This window comes from Osmia lignaria, chromosome 5 (genome assembly GCF_051020975.1).
Source record: "Osmia lignaria lignaria isolate PbOS001 chromosome 5, iyOsmLign1, whole genome shotgun sequence".
Lineage (NCBI taxonomy): Eukaryota > Metazoa > Arthropoda > Insecta > Hymenoptera > Megachilidae > Osmia > Osmia lignaria.
The window spans coordinates 6410157-6423164 of record NC_135036.1 but is presented as its reverse complement, the minus strand read 5'-3'; the positions used below and the strand labels follow the sequence as shown (position 1 = coordinate 6423164).

The 13008-nt window shown below is 32.5% G+C and overlaps 1 protein-coding gene across 3 annotated transcripts in view; it reads left to right on the top strand.

Annotated features, from left to right (window-relative positions):
- Window positions 1-7066: 7066 nt before the first annotated feature.
- The window catches only part of jeb (low-density lipoprotein receptor domain-containing jelly belly protein), a 29843-nt gene continuing 23901 nt past the window's right edge, over window positions 7067-13008 (top strand). For all 3 annotated transcript variants that reach the window (XR_013062170.1, XR_013062169.1, XM_076688268.1), the window contains exon 1: window positions 7067-7500. The gene's annotated coding sequence lies outside the window, so the exon portion shown is untranslated. The remainder of the gene's footprint in view (window positions 7501-13008) is intronic.

Below are 13008 nucleotides of genomic sequence, written 5' to 3'. Positions count from 1 at the left end.
CGTGGCTGCTTTTATGCTCTCGTGGACCCCCTCTTTCGACTCGTCATCAGCCTGTCCTCATGGCTGCTGGACATTGGCATACGGTTCTTGTGTACTCTATTCATCACGCTGACGCTGAGATAACGAGACAGATCGCGAGCCATAGAAAAGAACAGAGGGAAACAACGAGACAATCAGGGTACGCGGACCATCCAGGAACTCTCCTTGAACGTTTACCTACCAGCTGATTACCGAGATACCTTTCCCGATTCAAAGATACTTGGCACGTTTCGTTCGTCATTCATTCGTCACTGGTTTGCTCGTGATTTTGATTACGAGCACTTGCTGTTCACGCTTTTGTTCGAAGGAAAAGAAATAACATTAGATTTGGGGGGTATTTGGATTTTTGTAAAGGTCCAATATTTATATTGATAGGAATTCTTTTAATTACTTAATTAGTTAGTCTTATTTTTTAATTAATTAATTTGGGTACTTGCAAATTTGATAATAAGAATTTTCAAAAATTGGAGAATTAATATTTGGCACTTGAATTTTATAAAGGTCCATTGCTCATATTAATAGGAATTCTGTTAATTACTTAATTACTTTGCCTTATTTTTTAATTAATTAATTTGGATACTTGCAAGTTTGATAATAGGAATTTTCAAAAATTGGAGAATTAATATTTGGCACTTGAATTTTATGAAGGTCCATTGCTCATATTAATAGGTATTCTGTTAATTACTTAATTACTTTGCCTTATTTTTTAATTATTTAATATGGGTACTCGCAAATTTGATAATAGGAATTTTCAAAAATTGGAGAATTAATATTTGGCACTTGAATTTTATGAAGATCATTGCTCATATTAATAGGAATTATTTTAATTGCCTAATTACTTTTCTTCATTCTTTAATTACCTATCTAGGATACTTGAAATTTTGAATTAAAATTTGGGGTCCACTTGAATTTTGTTAAAAGTCCACCACCCATATCATTAGGAATTCTTTTAATTACCTAATCATCTAATTAGAGCACTTGAAATCTTGTATAATAGAAATTTGGCATTCAGAAATTTCCAAAATCACAGAATTAATATCTAAGAGGCACTTGAATTTCGTGTATAAATCCATCATCTATATTTTCAGGAACTTTTTAATTACCTAATTAGTAATTAAAAAATTTAAAGAATATAACAGTGCCATTTTGCAACATAAATTCCCCTCTTACTACCTTACTAATTAATGTAATATTGTATCAACGATAAATTTTCTTTCAAATTTACTCTATTTTTACCGTGTCCAATTATAGCCAGAGCACGTGCAATTGTTTAATTTCACAGTCCACTGACATGACACTGACCCGTAGAGCAACATATATTTTCTTTGACCTTTTCCCTTGACGTAACGACGTTTCCTGTAATGCTGCTTTCGTGTACGACTCTTCTTTTTTCTCTGTTTTTTTTTCCCCCCACGAAACTAACCAAAATGTTGTAAGGTGACAATTCTCTAGCGAGTTCCATCCAACTTCGAACGTGTAATTGCATTGCAATGGGCTGGAAAAGGCAGGGAATTGTCGAAGGAACCTCGTTAACTTTCGCCCAGCAAACGAACCTTTTCACACAATTCGACTTTAATTAATTTAATTTACCAGCGACTCTGTTTAACTGTTTCCATTCTCTCTTCCTTTTCCAGCAGGAAGATATTCACGGTGCGTTGCTACTTAAATGAACTGGAAAAAAGATGGGGAAAGAAAGCACCTAACTTGTATTTATCCTGTCTTTCGCTAAGAGTATTTCTTCTTCGGTCCTGTAAACGATTATATCTTATAAAAGTCCCTGTTGATTTTTTGAAATTTTTTTTCTTAGAAAATTCTTCTATTCCTGATTTTGGAAATTTAGAAAGAAAATTTCATTTCTATGCTTCACTTAGTTCAAGTCTCGTAGTAAATAATTGATGCGGTTAGAAACATTCTGTCGAGTTGAATGGCGTTACAGTTGTCCACGGACAACCGATTTATTTCAAGCTGCATGATTAATTGTAGCACCGATAGTGAGTATTATCATTTCTCTTGAAACAGCTCGTTTTCCGTGCGTTCACCGTACAATGAATGTCTAATGAACTCGAATAAAATTCAATCTCTTCCTTCGCCATACATTTCTGCTTCTCGTTATTCCTCTCGATCGATCAATTACAATTTTTCTTGATATTTTCATTAATTATCTCTTCTTCGTTCCTTGCATTCGTCCAATTGATGATTTCATTAATTGAAGAGTTCAAATGGTGACCGATGTAAGTGCCGAAATGATAAGAAATGAAAGCGAATCTTTCGAGGAATACGATGCTGAAATATAATTTATTTTAGCTGTTGGCTAATTCATGGATTTTCTCAAAATTTTATATAAAGTTAGAAAGCTCCAAAAAATAATGGAAAACAAAATTAATTTACCACGTTGATTGCCATTCTTCAAATGTGACGTGATTGAAAAAATGATAAAAGGGAAGGAAATAAATAAATCAGGTGGAATTGCTATTGTACTAATAATATATGATGCAAAATTGAAAGCTTAAACTTGAAAGTAAGTCAATCGCATGATTATTAATTAATATTTTAATAAATGTTCATTTTCATTTCTAAATTAGTAAAGATGGTAAATGTTAATAGTCCATAGCGTTTCAGTTTTATCATTTATCATTTTTATTCTCAATTATGCTCAGAAGAGAGAGAAAAGGAAGTTGATTTAACTTTGATTATGTTTCACTATGTTTTTCATTCTTCCGAGGAATTAAAACGATAACATAGACATGATGGAGAGGCAAGTTAAAGTTCCGGAAAAAAGAGGATTCCCGGAAGCTCCAGCTCTGAATTGCGAGGTCGATATAATTCGGGATTATTTTTTAAAGAGACGCAATATACCGAATTTCGTAGTTTTTAGTCGAGAATTAAAGATAAATCGATTTATGGCGCTCCTGTGTCGCGTGCAATCATGATCCGTCTTTTATTTCTCTACGCGGCTTATCGGGCCAAGCGATTTTTTTTTCCTCTTCCGTGCTGTTTCTCCTTTTTTTTCCTTCGTGGCTTCGCTCGAACCGTGACGCTTTAATTACTGCATACCGGAAAAAAAATAGATTAGTCCGAAGCTTGAGAGGCTAGGTTCGTGTTTTAAAGTATTCTGATAATTTCGAATTGACCTCTTTTTTTTTTTTTTTAGGTAAAGTAAATATTTAGAAAATTATAAAGGGGAACTCCATCGAAATTAATTTCTCATTAAACTTTGTGGAGTATGAATAATTTAAAATTCCTTGTGAAAATAGATTGAAATTAAATTAAAGTTGGGGCGCTCTCCATGGTCCGCCGAGGGTTAAGTTTCTTAACATTAGAACTTTCCTCTATCTTATTTATTTTTCTGTGAAAATTTCATCCTCAATCATTATTTCATGTAGGTAATGCCACCATACTTTCTTTTGTTAGTAAGTGGGCTTTCGCTCACGAGTTGTACATTTTCTGGGCGAAGCTACCTTGCCCTCATTCATTATAAAATAAAAAAAAAAATTCCTCTATCTTATTTTAAAGTATAAAAATTACTGTATTAATTTATACACTTTATCTTCATGTTTTCTTATTTATTTGACACTTTGAAACGTGATTGAAACACAGAGGTCTCGGTTGCAGTTGCTAAAGGAAACTATAAATTTAAAAATACCTTGTACACGCGACCAAAGCAAAACTATAGCTCTTGATAACCTCGGATTTCTAATGAATTATCATATCCGTTTAGATATCAAAAGTGTTTATGCATTACAAATCCCCCACCGATTTACACTTTATCTCATTTGTTTATTAACATCACATGCCTGACACTTGGTATCCATTCATACTAATTATAATTTGAAGGAGCATATCGATATCTCTTATCAGTACAACATTGATTTTGCACGAAACTACATATTTCATAAAATAACAATAAATAAAACATGCGTAGATAAGTCCTGAAAAATACATTCTTTTCTTTTCCTTCTGAATTGAAGAAGTGATATGTCATCTGGTATTGTCTTAGGATACAACGTGTTATCTCGAGGAACAATTGAAAATCAGTTCCCGCAATTAGTCGCGACAATCACGACGAATTGGTCGAGTCAGATAAGAGAGATTTGAATGGAAAATTGTACGGCAATGGATTAATCATCTGTTTACAATGGCGACTAGTGCAGTGTGGAAAGTAACACGGACTTTAACTGGCAAACACATCGTGATATCACTTGGTGACTTTTTGTATGAGGAAAAATATTACATAGCGGTATCTGTTTAAATTGGATGATATACGGTCCATTTTTTATAGCCCATTCAAGAAATGGTACCGTGTACGGTCGGTGGATTCCTTAGCCGGTCGACGCGTTATTAACATATTCCGGCTAGCGGATAGGGGGTCCGTACCGGAAACGGATCGTGTGCCGCATCTCGTCCCGACTCGACCCTCGCTGTTATTCAGAATATTGTTTTGATAACGCCAGTTTAGCAGATTCGCCATTGAATGGTCGGTAAATACAAAAGAAAATAATTGTTTTGTCTAATCGGGAACGCATATCGATAGATAAATTAACAGATGGCCATTCATTTTTCGCTTCGACACGAAACAACCGTGTTCCCAAACATTGCTGTCGCAAGTGGGTGTTTACGTAGTAGGCGGGCACGATGGAATATGAAAATCAATGGAAGCAGCGATATTCGACCAGAACGTCATCGACGAGTCTTGTAGCCAAGCAGCACGGTCGCGATAACACCGTGACCGTTGCTCCATGGAAAAAGTAAAAAATCATCGAGTCGAGAGTCCAGGCATAGCGAAGCGACCATACTTGGTTCGCTCTTCGTTGGATTTCTTTGGAAAAAATTATTTTCTTCTTGAAAAATGTTATTTAATTGAGGGTACAGGTTCTTAGATATCATTTCCAATGAAAATTATTCTCGTAGATATTATTTGGAAAAGGATTATTCAAATTTCTATGGTGGGTCTCGAATATCATGGGGTGTTCTCTTTTGAAATTAAATTTCTTTGAGAAAAATCAATCTTCTTTGTTAAAATATTATTTAATCAAGAATATAGGTTTCTAGATATCATTTCTAATGAAAATCATTCCCATAGAAATTATTTGAATCAAGAATTATTCAAATTTCTATGGTGGGTCTCGAATATCATGGGGTGGTCTCTTTTGAAATTAAATTTCTTTGGGAAAAATCAACCCTTTTTGTTAAAATATTATTTAATCAAGAATATAGGTTTCTAGATATCATTTCCAATGAAAATCATTCTCATAGAAATTATTTGGATCAAGAATTGTTCAAATTTCTTTGGGAAAAATCAACCCTTTTTGTTAAAATGTTATTTAATTGAGGGTACAGGTTCCTAGATATCATTTCCAATGAAAATCATTCTCATAGAAATTATTTGGATCAAGAATTGTTCAAATTTCTATGGGGGGTCTTGAGTCTGATAGGGTGTGCCCCTTTAGAATTAAATTTCTTTGGAAAAAATCAATCCTTTTCGCTAAAAGATCATTTAATCGATAGTACAGGTTTCTAGATATTATTTCCAATTAAAATTATTCTCATAGAAATTATTTAGATTCAGAATTATTCAAATTTTGATCTTGGATCTTGAATCTGACGGGGCATCTTCCTTTGGAATTAAATTTCTTTGGGAAAAATCAACCTTCTTTACTAAAACATCATTAAATCAAGGATACAGACACCCAGATATAATTTCCAATGAAAATCATTCTCATAGAAATTATTTAGATTCAGAATTATTCAAATTTCGATATTGGATCTTGGGTATAATGGGGCATCCTCCTTTAGAATTAATTTTCTTCAAAAAAAATCAATCCTTTTCACCAGGTCATTTAATCAAAAGTACAGGTTCCTAAATATGTCATTTCATGACATTGTTTAGTCCAAAAACTTCTCGAATTCTACTAGATGTTAAGTTTGATAATCCTTCCATGGGAGGTCGAACGTGCTGCCACCCATGTGGATGTTCATAGCGTGCAGCTTGTTTTGGAGATCAAAGGATTGCATGGGATGTATCGTTCAAAATCCTGTTACAGGTCCTGTGTGTTTTCGAGAGGAGGACAAAACAAACAAGGTGCTCCTCCTTTGTACCTTTGATTACTTTATACGCGTCCACATAGTAACTCGGTTATCCTTGTGTCAACTTTAAAAGGACGAAAGAAAAGGGACACTGTGGTGTTTCCAGAGTATTGTAAGCAAGGATATATTTCCAATGTCTGTACACTTTACGAATGCTTCTACAGTTGTTACAGCTAAAGATTGTTAGGATCTACAATTTTTCTATTACTTTTTTAATTTTCTTGCGTAGATAAATTCTAACGCGTGCTATTTTTCGCTAAATTCGTATTCTCGCTTTCCTTTTAACCTCGTTGTGCGTTATCTTCCAAAAGTTATGAATTCTTGTAAACATTGTAGCAACATTACGATGCTGTTAGGTAACAGCAGATAATACGGTTGACACTAAAAGATTAATTAACAAACAGAATAAATAAAAGAAACTTTCATGGCTAGCTTTTACGATTTTGCTATATCATTTTTTAAATAAAATAGAATATTCCAATATTTTTATATCACTACGTATGGAATTTATAAAAAAATTTTCTTTCTTCTTTTTCCTCTATCTGCAAATAAATACCATTGTCATCTACGATCGAACAACAATTAAACTTGGGAACGATGAAGCTTTGTTAAACAAAGATTGCTAAACAATCGTCGCGTTGTGTCAGACTTATCGGCAAAGGAAAATGCCGACCCGATTTTTATTCTTCTCCATTTCAATATATTCCTATCCGATTCATCGTTTCTTCCGATTGATTAACGAATCGCAAACAATACAGTGCAAACTTCGAGAAAATGTCGCATCGTTGCGCTGGTTATCCTTGATTCGAGGAAAAATCTTATCGAACATACTTATTCTTTTAATGCAATCAGCAGAAATTGCAGTTCCTCTATAACTTTCATGATACAAGAACAAGTAAAGTGTTTTATTTACTTTTCATTTCATCTCTTTTTGTTTAGAAAAGTTTTATTCAAAATTTGAAAAAAATTAAATTTTCTGAATTTATCCACGCGAATTTCCGTCACATTGTTTCTATTTTAACAAAATGCAGTTGATTTCTGATAAGCGGTCGTTAATTGGAACAAGACGATCGTTAATCGAACTTAACCGGGGTCCTTCCACTATCGGCCAACGTTACAAACAAACAAATGACTATGAATGGACGAAGTCCACGATCGCTGTTTGAAGAAACGAACTGTTTCAAAATAAACTGCACATGAAAAAGTAACGAAGTGGTAGCATAATCGAAGCTTAAAGTTTATTCATTATAAGGAAACTAATCTAAAAATAAATAAAACCATCTGTGGTTTACATTAAAAAATTATAAAACAAAAGCTTATCAAATGTTTTGACCAGAGGATCTCTAAAGAAGTATGAGCAATTTAAAGTGATCCAAGGTACAGTCTCCCCTTTTTCTTCAATTTGGCACGTACGCGTTTCTCTATATTTTGTGGAATAATGGATTCTTAGGGTGGTTGGAAATGTCCCTTATAGGGGAACCGATTATTGGAACAACTGTACTATATTTATTATAAGCTGTATTGTAAGGTGTATTATATTTCCTAGTATAATAAAGGGAATGATCCTTCTTGAAGAAAAATGCGGTAACGTTTATTTACGAAGAGAGGAAGTTCTGTGTTAGGGTTCCCTAAGTTCTCTCTAGGCTCTGCATAGGTTCCTCCTAACTTCTCTTTAGATTTGCCAAGAGTGCTCCCTAAGGTCCCCCTAGGATTTACCTAGGTTATCATTAGGTTCCACCAGAGTTATTTTTAAGTTTTCCCTAGCTTCCCCTTAGCTTTTCTCTAGATTTCCCCAGGGTTATCTGTAGGTTCTCCCTAAGTTCCCCCAAAGTTATCTTTAAATTCTCCCTAGGTCCCCCCTAAGTTCTCCCTAAGTTTTCCCTAGATTCCCCCATAGTACTTCCTAAGTTCTCTTTAGATTCTCCTACAGTTATCTTCAAATTCTCCCTAGGTTCTCCCCAGGTTTTCCTTAAAACTCCAAATTAAAAGCAAATCAAAAAATCTTCATTGCAACCAACTATACCTTCCCCTATTTATTTTTGCAAAATTTTAAAGATATTTCCCATTTAACACAATCCATTTTTCCATCCCTTGAAACAAAGTAAAAGTTCCACCAATTGAATTTATCGTTATTGTCTTTATATTTATTTTTTCATTCGAAAGCAACAGGTTTGTCCTGATTAATGGCTTCATATATAAAAAGAAATTGGAATTCAATTTGTCAGTCGCATTTATGGATAAACGAAAAGTTGTCCAGCGTGGTGGATGAAAAAAGAGGAAATTTAAATGCTTTTCAATTCAGTTCCCTTTATGATTCGTTTCGTCGTTTTATCCTGACTTAATTTTTTACAGAAAAACTGGGTTGTTCGTATCGTTCCTTTTCCAAAAAAGTTTAATAAAATTCTAAGCTATTTATCAAAATATTTTATACAATGTTTAAAACGTTTTAAGAATCGAAATTCAAGGGAAGGTTCAATTTCATTTGATACCGTAAACGATCCGAACTACGAAGGATTAATTCCATTTTATTCGGGGAAACATCATCTGTAATTCGATGGTCTCTGTTTAACGAGAGACTCGAAAATGCTGCATGTGCATATTTCGTCCTGTAAATAGTGCAGCTTTACGTAATATGTCGCGACATTTTCAGTCAGCAATTTATATTGATCAAGTAACAGTCCTGGAACACGGAAATTTTCATCGCGTATCGGATATCATCACTTCTGATATGTTGCAAGTTACTGAGTACACGAGCATCGTTTACATTGCTCTCGTTACATCATTACATTCTTTTTTTTTTTTAATTAACTAATAATAGTACTTCTATCCTTAATTAATTTTCAATGTTTAACTTACCTTGTTTGAATTTTACAATTTTCTATTATAATTCGAATTAAAAATTGATCGAATCATTCAACCTTTTGAACTGTATTTTATTTAATTTAACATGTAACAAATTTTGGAATTTTCTGTTCGTTGCAGTCTTAAATTTACTCTATTTTATTACATTTTTTTTATACCAAATTATGAATTTGAAAATTTATTTTATTAAAAGAAATTATTCTGCTTTCGTGTTGCATTAATTTGTCACGTGCATCAGTAGATAATTATGCAATCCTTTAATTCACTGTTCTGCACAGCATTTTGTTTATTAATTCTACGAAGAAAATGATTTATTTATTAATTCTGTAGAACAGATGACTTCATCGACTGAAATCTATCGTATTATCATCTGTAGAAAGCTAATTATGGTCATCTACTAACGCAATCGAATTTTATGACCCTTTCGAATTACCATTTGTAAAATTAAACTTCCTTTAATTACTAATTGTAGGAAACTAATTATCGTCGATCTTCATTAATTCAAACTGATCCTCCATGCTTTATGTCCTTTTGAATATTAATTATCATCGATCGATGCTAATTTGAGGAGAATATTTCAGGTAATAATTAGGGATTAATTGTCCCACTTTAGATTGTAATACGTGGAATATTCTTTATTATTCTTTTATTATTATTTCGAATTTGATTCGGGGGGAAAGTAAAAGAGGATATAATACTTTTTCGTTCTTTGAGGATAAAGGTGTCCCATAGATGGAATACGACTGTCCTAGAGGGTATCCTTAAAATTCGTATGATTTCGTTCCGAAACGTATTCCAGTCACGATATACGAACTGACGTCATTGCTCGCATAAATCTATATGAACGATATCAAAGTGTGACGTAATCGAACATTCGTGATACGAATATTTCTCTGAAATATCAAGCGTTTTGTATCTACCTATGTACGTGCTCATCCAACTAACGATGAATATTTTGGATATTAAATCGAGTAAACTATTCGCGAATAAACTTTTCATATTGCGACAATAATTCTGATAATATTAATTTAGATTTCCGAATATTTTGTTGGAAAAATTTCTGGAGTGATACAGTTATTTACCCTTTTCCTAAAAAAGTAAAAAATATAATATAATAAGGCATTTCTAAACCCTCGGACGGCGGACCATGGAGAGAGCCACAGTTCTAATTTAATTCTCTACTTCATATTATTTTTATTTTCTAAATTTTCCACTGTTTCTTTAAAAATCACTGTTCCAGTATATGAAATTCTTTCGTTTGATAATGATACATTTAATTTTAAGTTAAAGGGTTAAATAATAAAATATAATTATCTTTCTTAGCCTGAATATTTTTTGTTCCGAATAGAATTATAGTTTGTTATGTAAGAAATGCATTTTCTACTTTTTTTGGAAAAGGGTATCGTTATATAAGGGTTGATAACTGTATACGTTACTCTATTTCAGATTTTAAAATACATATTTCATCTCCTCGAATTAAAGTAATGCTCTTTTCCCTCCAGTTAATATTCTTTCAAACGATTCTCCAAGTGAAATTTCATTTATCTTGTTGGATAAGTAAATTTCGAATACAACTTTAGTGTTTGTCCGTTTAAAAGCGTTTCACCTTTCTCGAGGAAAAGCAATTCTCTAACTGTATGTAGAAATAAGCTATGGCTGAAAAGAAACGTCCTGTTTCCACCTGTTGAGTACATATCTCCGCTGTTAAAAGGACACTTCTTTTAATAAAAAGTATCGACTCGTTTCCGTTCTCGTAGAATTCCTTTGTAGTGGTAAAATGTAAGGAAAACAGCTATATTCTTTCTCAAATAATGTTTCCCCCTTTTCAGCTGTGAGTTGTACAAAGCAACAGTATTTTCGTTATGCAAATAATCAAACGTTAAAGAATAAAAGATCTGTAGGATAAAAGAAAGAAATTCAGAGATAAGTTTTATTTTCTTAGAGTAATGCTATTAGTATTCAGTTTGAAAAATGTTACTATTACTTTTAGTATCACTATTTTATTATTTGTACTATTACTATTAGTATTACTATTTTGTTATTTTTACTGTTATTATTTCTATTCTATCACTTTTATTATTACTACTCTATTACTGCTAATATTATTATTTCTATTTTATTATTTTTACTATTACTACTCTATTACTATTAATATTATTATTTATATTTTATTATTTTTACTATTACTACTCTATTGCTATTAATATTATAATTCTTATTCTATTACTTTCATTATTACTACTCTAATATTATTATTTCTACTATATTATCCAATTAGGGTTCCTTTCAAAAACAAGTATTTATAATACTATTCTCCCTGAAACAAATGTCTTATTTTTATTATTTCTCGGAACAATCGTAACAACCGATAACATTGACTGACTAATTAGAGAATGACTAAGATCGATCGAGTGACTAAGAAAATGAACAAGAGCAAACGCAATAAATAGCCTTTTATTTAATCGAACTATACACTTGCCGGGAATATCTTAACATGGTATAGTTCAATTGCATAAAAGTAATTGTCAACACAAAGGTTATTTGTATCGTGAACGGTCAGTATATGTAATGACAAAGAAGGGAAGGAAAACGTTTGATAAGATCTAACGAGTGGAACACGTGCGAAGGGGGATCGGTTGCAAAGCAAGCGTGCCGTTTATCAATAATTATTGTAATAAGTTTTATTTATCTGAATGTCTGACTATTATTGGTGCAATGAAACGTAATGCGGTCGTTTGGAAAATTTCTTTCTGACGTATACCCTATATTCTATTATTTCTTCAATTGTTTCTTACTTATTATCTACAGAGATAACACAATGCACAAAGATGCTTTTAAGTTTTTCAACCGTCAAATCCTTTTCTCTCTTAATCCTTAAGCTCCTTAGGCTTTGGGAAATATTGATACCCTTCAACTTTCGTCCTCGAAACCCTGGAGCTTTAAATTAAAATCAACATAGAAGGAAAATTTGCATAAATCTCAGTCGTTTCACAATACACATTCATCGATTTCATAGAAGTGCCTTTAACAATTGTTTCATTTGCAATTATATATTAAATCAATACACCTTCGATTGAACGAAATTTTTTCAAAATTAAAACTCCAAGATAATTGTACTATTTGGAATTATTACTGTTATTATTACTCTTCTATTTCTATCAAGTACTATCCTACTATTTTTACTAGTACTATTCTATTACTATTACTATTCTACTATTTTTGCTAGTTCTTCTCTATTACTATCACTACTCTATTACTTTTACTATCCTACTATTTTTACTAATACTATTTTATTACTATTACTATTCTACTATTTTTGCTAGTTCTCCTCTATTACTATCACTATTCTACTATTTTAACTAGTACTATTCTATTTCTATTAAGTACTATCCTTCTATTTTTACTAATACTATTCTATTATTTTAATTAGTACTACTCTGTTATTATTACTGTTACTGCTATTATTATTACTATTCTATTATTTTCATTATTACTCCCCCATTAGTATTCCTAATCAAAAACTACCATCTATAACACTATTCTCCTTGGAATAAAAATCTTATTTTATTGTCAATGTCTTAATTGCAAAACTTTTGGGTCTCGAACGATCCAGAATTCTCCATCGAGGGATTAACGGTTCGTTGTTTGGGGAAGTCAAAATTTTCCTTCTATTTAATGAAAATAGAAAAGCGTTGGAGATCGAGGGAACTTTGCCATTAAAGTCCACCCTCGTTAAATATTAACCATTCAATTATACCCGACGACCACATTCCACGGACTCGTCAAACATTTGCTAAAATTGAATCGTTTCGCAGCTCCCGATGTATCTAACAATTAATTTCCAACGGTGATTCGAATGTCGTGCGGCTGACACCGCGTATCGTAATCAGAACACGCAAACCCGATGATCGTTTAACGCGAATTTCCTGGACATTTGATCTTCAGGATGTATCAGTGCAACGAAATTGTGGCAGCTGTTACAGCGAACCTGTTTAACACTTCCCTACGGCTGAAAATCATGAT